Raw genomic sequence first — 10,493 nt, forward strand, 5'->3', positions numbered from 1 at the left:
AACAACCTCCAACCCTGTCTGCACTTCAGCAATACTGGCCTTCATTTCACTGAACCACCCCTCTTGCCACAGGGACTTTGTGTATGCCGTTCTGCCTGGAAGCCTTTGCTCTGCCTTCTTTGCTTATTTAAAGGCTATTTCTTCAGACTTTTGTTTACTCATTCCTTCCTCAAGGAACCCTTTTCTGTTATCCCCAATTTTACCAAATCTGCCTTTAATAAACTGTGACATCACCATACCTCCCCTTCAATGGCTCTCATCACAGTTGTAATTTTCTATTTATTTGTGCCATGAGTTCAGTCCCTAAGCTTTATGTCTGTTTTTCACCAATGTCTCTACAGTATATAGCATCAATCTGGTACATACTAAGTGCTCAATGAACATATTCGATGAATATATCATTGACAAATTAATTATTTCAAAGAATCCAAAAGACAATAGTTCCAAGAAGTAAAAAACAAAACAAAAAACAATGAAAACCATACCATAAGAGTCAGCAAAGGCTTGATGAGGCAAAAGTAAAACTCTTATAACAAATATAAAGTGTAAAAACAAGCATTATGCCTCTAGACCTTGAGTCTTCTATTCAATTGTATCCCAGAAATCTTATTTTCAAGTCCAATGAAAAAAATTGTGTTTGATTGAGAGTTGCCATATTGTCACCTTCAAATGCTGTCATATGCGATAAATGCTCCAACTGTTCCAAATATAATAACTCTTAGATGCTCCAGATCACATCCTGGGGAGCGGCAGTGCCTTGAGGACATCATCGCGAACCACAATGATCGCAGCCCAACTCAGCGGTCACGGACAACATGAGCTTGCTGAAAGGGATCTGTGAGAAATGCTGCAGCAGTGAGTACGCAGCCTCCCAGCCTTCTGCTGTGTCTGGGCTGACGACAAGTGCGCTGGCGCACAGGCAGGCATGCAGAAGTCACTCTCACAAGCCTTAGAATGTGAAGGCAGCCACCAACCTCCATCCACCGAAAACAGCCTTCACGCCACTTACGTTACAGCATAAACATGTCATGCTGTCCACTCTGAGGACAGCACTAACATAGTGAAAAGCATGATAGATTTTTCAGAAATTCGAGGCTCAGTCTTGCCTCCAACATGAACTGGCTGCATGACTTTGGAAAATGCATTTGACCTCTGTAGACCCCTGCAGAACGTTAAACCAGGCAAGTAGTTGAAACATTTTCACTACTAAGCTCGTCTGTTAATAATTTTTAACCACAGACCTTGTGCTTCAAAATATTCTGTCTAGAAAAAGTCACTCAGTGAGCAATCGTTTCACTTTTTTGTTTTGTTAAAAATTCTGACAAACCTTTAAGAGGGATCAGAAACAGTGGTGGAACAAATGAGTGAAGAGGTGGGAAGCAGAGGGTAAGGTGGGTGACTGGGCTAGAAGATGATGTCTATTTCATCAGGTAAGTAACCAACAATTTCATGTCCTATGTTTATGGAACAAAGATCCAGAAAACTGAGCACATTGGGGGAAAAAAGCCCAGCAAGAGTATGATGTCATGTAGGCATCTTTTTTAAGTTTTTTAAATTTTTAAATTTTTATTTCTTTATTGAAGTATAGTTAGTCTATAATGTGTCAATTCCTGGTGTACAGCATGATGTTTCAGTCATCCATATACACACATATATTCTTTTTCACGTTCTTTTCCATTATAGGTTACATCTAGGCATTTTGAAATACTGAAAATAGCTCATGACATGCCACAGCTACTTTTGTAATTCTTTAAAGATTTCAGGTTTGACACCACTGCACAAGATAACCCACGAAGTCCCCAGGAAAAGCGTGCTCCAAAATGAATTTTTATTAAATGAGTTTTGAGATCACTGACTTCTGTAATCAAATTAGGGAAAAACATTTTAGAAGTGGGCAGTATCTCTTGTACATGTAAGATTACATGGAAGAAGTCAAAAAAATTTTAATTATACAATCCAAGGGAACATACGTCTTTCTTGCAAGTATTCACTTTATAAATATTTTCTATCAGTGGTTTAAATTCATTTACATTATGCCTTCTCAGTGGGACACTACTGCATCAAACAGGACAAAAAATGTTCCTTGAGGAATGTTAAAAAAAAAAATCTTAATATTATAATGGTGTGTGGTCCTCCAAAGCTCAACTCTACATAATAAAATACCCCCCCACCCCAGTTTCCAAAGGCTTTGTTGGTAAACATGCTTTAGAAAGAAAGATCCACCCTACTTCTCCCAAGTCCGTGGAATGAGGAGCTGTGTCCAGGGACACATCAAGTGATGCCAAAGGGGACTGATGCCTTGTCCCCCTCTGATCCAGAGGTCCAGTCAAAAGCATCTGTACTCACCCAAGTCTTCAGGCTTAAACCACAGGCTAACTTCTTCCTCAGCACTTTTTACTGAATCACTGCCACGATGATGTTCCTGCCAATGTGAATTCCATTGCTATTGTTATTATATATATAATATATATTATTATGTGTGCTTATATAATATATAGTATTACATATAATATAATATAAATATATATTGAGAATTTGTCCCCTCTTTAGAATTTAGTCCCTTTAGACTTCTTTGCACTCAACAACTGTCTTTTTTAAATTACTTTTTAGTTTATCTAATTTTTTTCTATTTAAAGATGGAACTGACTCTTTGTCATAACTTTCTACATCCTAATTGGAGCAATTTATGCCATTTATTTTAATTTTGTCTTTTTGATAAAAGGGGAAAAATTCAGTATTATCCAGGGATTTTATGTTTGATTTAAATCTTGAAGGAAGGAGAGGCGTCTCAGTGTCCAAGATGAGCATGACTTCTCCAGTCTTTCAAAGACAGTGACACACCAAGCAGGTTACTCTGAAGGGGGTCTCAGGACAGGGAAGTAGCCAAAATAAAATATTTAGAAATGGGTCAAAATCCTGAGGATAAGGCTGATTCTCAGATTGTGGGGCAAAAGCTCTTCAAATCATTTTTTTTTCTTTTGTCTCCAAAGAAAATAGATAAGGCTTATAATTTTAATAGGTGAAAATAAAAGTACAAACAAGTAAGCTGTAATCTTTTTGAAGATAACTATTATTCTCGGTAGAAGACTTTATGTCACTTACAATAGAAGAGCAGGTATCTTTCTAGTTGTCTGTTCTGATAAATCATCATTTCCCTGAAGTGAGGGGTTCTTGCACACCAAGTAAAGAAAACTGACTTAGCCAAAATCTGAGTTTAAAAAAAAATCTGAACAGAAAAAAAAAAAATCATCATTTTGCTATGTAAATAAGATTTGATTTACTTACAACCTCACTCATCCTAAAGCTTCAAAATACTTTTTTGGAAACCACTGATCATTGGTCAAAGCTTCCCTTCAAGTCCAAAGGCATAAGGAAAGCTCTCTAATCTCCTTTCCTCTGTCTTTTGGGAAACAGAGACCACTGAAACTCTCAATTTGCTCAGGGTCCACAATACAAAACGTGCTTCTGAAATCAATCAGAATGTTCAAGGCCAATGTTCTGCCATCATTGAGAGAAGCCAAAAAGCTTGTTTTACCGTATCTAGTATTGTAAGGTTGGTCCTGAGATTAAAGAACTGTCCTGGCATCTGGTCCCCCTTACAGCCAAAGTGATGTATTTGTGTGACACCTGACCATGGTGAAGGTCACTGACTCCAGTACCTCGATTTTGCAGAACTTTGTAAATTAGGTTGCACACTATCCAGTTTTCATGGGGCAGACAATTAAAGCAAAACCCATCGGGGTCTTTGGGAAGCTGACAGTCACAGCCCAACGCCATTATGTTTCCATTTACTCATTAATTAATAATCTTAAGGCTTAAAGAATAATCTTAAGGCTTAATAATTATATCTAGGCAACATCTGGCTGTTGTTAATTGCCAATGAAATTAACTGAAAGTAAATAAATGGGATGCCTACCAAGCATCCAGGAGAAATATATCATCAAAAACGTCAAACATAGCCAACCCCAAACTGAGGCTGGATCAGGCACCTTGGAGCATGCAGAAAAGGTGCACAGTGAGAGTGACAGAGCCATGAGGTAGGAGACCCAGGCTGCAGCGGGCTCTGGGATGTGGTTCTCAGACTCCAGTATCTACAGCACAGGGAGGCACACTACAGCAAAGATGAAGGTGAGCAACAGACCAGAGCATCCATTGCTTAACACACGGCAGTGGACCACAGTGTAGGCAGCACATTCCACAGTGACAGGAAAGCTTGCTTACAATGTTCACCCCCATCTATCTTAAAGTAATTTTAAGAGATTGACACCAGATGTCCATAATCAGGCCCTTAGGGACTCAGGAAAAGTTAACATCTTCCTGTGCTCTCTTTTATCATCTGTGGGGGAAGATAATATACTTTCTTCAAACAAAACGTTAAGTCCTGTGCTTCAGAGATATGTGGGTTCCCAGTTTATCATCTTCAATTTCCACACCAGTTCTCTCAGGTGGTGTATCCGTGAGGGACTGTATTAAGCCACGTTGTCACAGATGCCCAAACACAGAGGCTTGAACGAGCGTGGTGTGTATTTTCCATGCACAATAAGGAATCTGGAGGGATGCAATCCAGGGCCTGTGCAGGGACCCTCATGCTTGTCTTTTTGCTCTTTTATCCTAAATGTGTGGCCCTCATCCTCACGGACATAAGACAGCTGTTCTACTTTCAGACACTTCTAGCAAATTCCAGAATGGAAAGGGGAGGAAGAAGGAGGCCAGAGGCAGCTGTGGGGCTGGGTCCACCACGTTATTGGTGGTGTTTACATAACAACCTCCTGACCTGCACACATCTTATTTCCAAAACAGTGTCAGGTAGCAGCCTCTCTCTGGGGGGCGGGGACCGGAGGACTAAAGTGTTTGTTTTGTTTTGGCCAGGGCTATTGCCAAAATCAGAATTCTGTTAGGAAGGAAGAAAGCTAGCAAGAACATTGGGTAGGTCCCTAGCAGGCTCTGCCTCGGATAAACACTACTGTCTTCATTTTACAACTAGGAAACCAGAATTCAAAGAGGTTAGGTAATGTCATAGCTCAGTGACTTGGGATTTGAATTCAGGCCTTAAGACAGCAAATTCAGGGCCTTTTGATAAGAACTGATTTTTAAAATTGTTAAAACAAAAAACTGTGACCTATAAAGAAGTAAATCGAATTATTCAGAAAGCAAGAAACTAACAAAAAGAAACCATTTGCTAAAGATTCTGGAGAGCAGAAGCAGGAGTAGGAATGAGAAAGGGGGAATGAGGGAGATTTTCTGTGGGAAAAACACAATCTCACGCTTAAAAAACAACAAAAATCCTCCACGCTTAAAAGTAGCCTTAAAGATTAAGGCACATTTTCAGCCTGGTTTCCAACTGTTGGGTGAAAATTCATTGTCTTGTGGCTAGAACTCATTCTGACCTGGCAAAAAGTCATTTATTGCCTCTATTAACTCTTAGCTGGTGCTTGAGAATTGAAACAGCTATTAGCTAAACTAACCTGAAAATCACCTCCAATTGCTATCTGATGTTTTCCAGAATGATTCATTTGATTCTCATTTCCATAAACCTTGAAATTTTTCCCCCCTGACATTGAGAAAAGGAACTGGTTGATCTGCCCTGAAAGGCAGGACCCCTGTGAATAGTGACAGAGATGGGCCTATTGGATGTTTATTACGAGCTCCTAAGGATTCTGAGATTCAAAAGAAATGAAGAGGACATCAGAGATGGGTGCTAAGATCCCAGCAGAGAAGGCAGGGTGGTCCTGTTAGAGAGTGCATCGCCATGGCTGTTGTCAACAAGAACGTACACAACTCCGCCTGGAAGCCCAGCAACAACCCCCAGCTGGTCAACTTACAGCCTGGGGCTTTTCCCCTCAGGGGATGGGATGTGTCCTTACTTTGCTGTGGCCTTGCCTTGAACCTTGGGGATTCCCCTCCCTTAACATTCACCTCCTTGAACCTGGTTGGCTCTTGGCACCGGACGTACGGACCATCTGGCAGAAAGGGATGGCTGAACGAAGGGAGCCCAATCCCCGGTTCCAGCGACTGAGCATGGCTAATTTATGCTCAAATAGTCATTTGGGGGCTACAAAGAGCAAATTAATTACACTCCTGTGAGTTTAAGCAGCAGCAACAGGAAGCAGGAGAGGTAAATAACACAGGGATTGAATGTGAAAAGGACTGGGAGTGGGGAAACTGTGTAAAACACACTAGGGGTAAAGAATCTGCACAGATGAAATCCGACTGAAGGCTGGGGAAAACAAAAAGTGGGTTCCTGTTGGAAGATCACAGAAAGCCCAGGTCCTGCTTGCTAATGCAGTTCCGAGGGATGCTGGTACAATCACTAAAATAACACAGCCTTGAAAGGGTGTGGTTGGCAGGGTTTGGCACAGGTTGGGGTCCCTCTGAGGATGTGGGGCCGGGGAATTTCATCTTGCCAGGGGCTGAGGACCTGCCTACAGCGCTGCCTGCGAAGCTGAGAGCTGGGGCTTTTCTAAGGATGTTGAGGTGGGAAGTTTTTAAACTCCTTTCAGGCTCCTTGCAACTAGAGAAGAGGTAGGCAGTGCCTGGCAACACTGGAGCTGGGGAGAGATGGCGCACTAGCACAAACTGAGGTCTCTGGAGGCAGGTTTCACCCACAGAATGATGCACCTGCCTTGGGAGGAAGTGTGTTAAGAAGTCAGGAGAGCAGGAGGGTATAGCTCAGTGGTAGAGCACATGCTTAGCATGCATGAGCTCCTGGGTTCAATCCCTAGTACCTCCATTTTAAAAAAAAATTAATAAGTCAAGAGGCTTTCACAGAAATCATTAGAATCTACCAGCATTCAGGCCTAAACTAGAATTCTCAAATTCTAGTATAAAAATCACATGAGAAGCTAGTTTGAAACGCAGAGTCCCAAGCCCATCGATAAAAGATTTTGATTCAGTAAGTTGGGGCTGGGGCCTGGGAATCTGCATTATTATCAGGCAGCTCCTGGGATTTGGTATCAGCAGCTCTTGGACTGTCCTAGCTACTTTGTAAAAATGAAATGTGGTCTCTTCAAAAGTTAGCAGCCTATTTAATTAGAGATTTGACTGATAAAAGTACAAAAAAAAATAGAATATTCTTCTGCCACCTCTTGTTCACTCACTTTTGGAATTCTTTGGCCTACTTCCTGGAGGACAGTAACTTATCCCAGAATTACAGAACTATCAGAAGCAACAAGAGATAGATTCTGGTTCTGATTTCTCCACAATTAGTCATTACTTACAGCAAAAGCCTGCCTGCGCCAGCCTGAAAGAGGAAAGGAGCGACAGACCAAGAAGGAAGTGATTTGCAAGTGATCCCTTCCTTTCAAATCTTCCTTTCCAGATTTGAAGATTAAGCACCTTTCTTCCAGAGGAAGAAGTTGCTGGAGCCCCCAGAGATCCACAAGATTCATTAGGGCTGTGCAGTAGTTTTAAGGTGTTTTCACCAGAACTTGTCCTAAAAATACCTTTCAAGTCACAACCTAGAAAACACACACACACACTCCCGCCATATATGTGTGGTATGTGGGAATGTATGGAAACACTTTTAAAACACTACTTACCTTTACCATGTGAAATGCACTCTGATATTTTCTATGCTCTGCCCTTTTTTCTTTTCCATTCTCCCTTTCCGCCCTTCCCTAGTGAGAATCGTGATAGAATAAATGACTTTGTCTTGCGGTTTGAAAAATGCTGGGGTGGGTGTAAGATTCCAGCTGTTTTGAGTAGAGAAGAAAGGGAGAGGAGTTAGAATTGGAGAATTGGAAAAGAGGTTTGTTCTCTAATTTTTCCTTCTTTCTTCCTTAGGCAGCAACTCTCTTCATTTACCCATTGTCTACCTTGGCTAAGACAGCATCCACATCCTGTAGTGAAGACTTTACCGTCTTAGTGGCTGATATCGCAAAGCAAGAGAAACGCTCGGGGGAATCTACCCATAAACAAAAGAGTCTTTTCTTCTCACTAGGTTGGCCTCCTCACTGCCATGTGTGTGACATGCTTATTTCTAATCGGGTATCTTTACCTCCTGACTTGGGATTCTAGCCACCCACAAAATCATCCTGGGCTGCTCCTTTGACCTCCAGGGCTCCTCTCTGCTCACTTTCCCAGAACTTGAAGGCTAGTCAAGGCACAGAGTGAACCCTCCATGCCCCAGCATCCTGCTCAGGCAGGGACAATCCACTTCCAAGTAAAAAGAACCGATGCTGTTATTTATTTTACAACTAAAGCCGTTATTTTCATCACTTGTAAATGAACTAGGAGACACAAATGACCCAAGGTCCCCACAATCAACCTTCTTTCCAACTCGCAAGGTTCATTTCCATTGCTGTCATTTAATTGCATGCAGTAAAAAGTCACAATTTGGTTTGCTGTCGTTCATTGGGTGGTTAGACTTGAAAAATAGCAACTAAAGAAGCCAACTTCATGAGTCACTTTTCATCACAGAGGGAAAAAAAAAATCACCCTAGCCCCACCTTTGTTGTGACACTTTTTTATCTCCACAAAGAAAAACAATTCAACCCAGATTCCAAGTGCTACCCATCATCCTTCTCACACATATCTTATTTTAAAATGTCTTCATTAACTTTAAAAAAAAAATCAAGCACTTTGCAAATTAACTCTCTTCCCAAACAGCTTCATTATAAATTAATTATCATGGTAAAATGATAAACCTCAAAGTTTGTAATCAGTTCTAAAGCAAAGAACTGGTTTTATCCCAGTTCTTCTGAGTGGATTGTGATCCACTGAATTCCTGAAAACAAGGAATCTGTCAAAGACAATTGGGATCGTGTCAGAAGTACTTAGGCACTAATTTGAAAAGGGTCTCTCATATTGGTGCAATATGAGTATCAAAAAAAAGTAGTAATAATGGCAATAAATTGACACAAGCCACATATATAAAAATTCATGAGTTCCTAAAGATATTACAAAAAAAGAAAGCCAGTGATCACTTCTGAGTTTTCTAGGAGACCAATTCATTATTCTGCAAATTAATAAAGAAAAATGTCAAGCATTAAAATTAATTACCTGATGACGTTGTTTAACACACATTTGCAGCCTCTGCGTGACCAAAGAGGATTTGGCCATATTTGTAGTGTAAGGTTTCGTTATGTTTTCCTATAATGTGAACTTTTGCCTTCTAATACGATTATGAAAATAACCATGCCTAATTTTGCTTTTTTTAAAATAATCTCATATGAATGGAATCATTCATTACCGTCTTTTGTATTTGACTTCTTTCACACAGCATTTCATTTTTGACATTCATCCATGTAGGAATATTTGATTTTTCTTTTTTTTTTTTTTTTTAATTTTCTGGGGGTGGGTAATTAGGTTTATCCATCTATTTATTTAATGGAGGTACTGGGGCATGAACCGAAGACCTCATGCAGGCTAGGCATGCACTCTACCACTGAGCACTTAGGAATAATTCCCCCCTATTTTGATCCTTTTTATTAAGCTGAGTAGTATTCTATTGTATGCAGTTATCACAATTTGCTTAACCATTCATAGTGTTTTCCCCGTATCTGTTGAAATGATACTGTTTTTTTCTTTATTCTATTAATATAGTGAATTACATTGGTTTTCAGATGTTAAGCCAATTTTGTGTTCCCAGAATAAACTTCACTGGTTGTGATGTCTAATCCTTTTAAATGTTGTTGAATTTGATTAACTAAAAAAACTTTTTTATAGAGGTATAGTTGGTGTACAATATTATATAAGTTCCGGGTGTACAACACAGTGATTCACAATTTTTAAAGGTTATACTTCATTTATAGTTACTTGACTTACTAAATTTTTGTTCAAGATTTTTGTGTCTACATTTATGAGGGATATATTGGTCTCTTTTCTTTTGAGGTCTTTCACTGGTTTTGGTATCACGGTAAGAATGACTTCATAAAATAAATTCGGAAGTGCTTGCTTTGCCCGTTTAATGCCTTGCAGAACTTTGAGAAACATTAAATTATGCACATTTAAATTATGTCTTTTAAATATGTTTCAAACATAAAATAATCTGCTCTGACATTGTTCAGTCTTTTTCTAATTTCCCTAACAAGCATACTCTTCAAGCCTAGTTTGAAGTTGGCTGAATTAGTGAGTGATTTGTAATCAGATTTTAGGAAATTATTCCTAAGCAATTTTAGGGATTATTGTCACTGGACATCCAGAAGGGGAAACTGAGACCCTCAGAGATTGCCAGACTCTTCCAGGTAAGAGTACCTTTCCACTCTTACAGCTCTTAACATACAGCATTCATTACAAGCCTTTATAGGAAACATATAAAGTGCCTGCTGTGTTTACATTTACCTTATAAAGTTTATGTGTCCGTCCTTACTCTTTTTCCTCCTTATGAAGGTCCACACTTCTTATTGGTACAATCCGAATAGGGAGCAGCAAAACAATGAAAATTCCAGGCTCGTGTGGCTTGGGGGTTACTAGTTGAACTGGGCATGCTCAGTCGCCAGGCAGATTTTTCGGTGAAGTGGAAACTACAACAGAGCGTACCGTGCGCGCGGAGG

General features: G+C 40.0%; 1 long non-coding RNA gene across 2 annotated transcripts in view; it reads right to left on the minus strand.

Annotated features, from left to right (window-relative positions):
• The window catches only part of LOC116154327 (uncharacterized), a 28,387-nt gene extending 17,894 nt beyond the window's left edge, over window positions 1-10,493 (minus strand). For both annotated transcript variants that reach the window (XR_010381320.1, XR_010381319.1), the window contains exons 1-3: window positions 10,282-10,493; window positions 7,539-7,691; window positions 2,347-2,422 (exon numbers count right to left, since the gene is read on the minus strand). This is a non-coding gene — a long non-coding RNA (uncharacterized LOC116154327). The remainder of the gene's footprint in view (window positions 1-2,346; window positions 2,423-7,538; window positions 7,692-10,281) is intronic.

This window comes from Camelus dromedarius, chromosome 6, assembly GCF_036321535.1.
Source record: "Camelus dromedarius isolate mCamDro1 chromosome 6, mCamDro1.pat, whole genome shotgun sequence".
Classification (NCBI taxonomy): Eukaryota; Metazoa; Chordata; class Mammalia; order Artiodactyla; family Camelidae; genus Camelus; species Camelus dromedarius.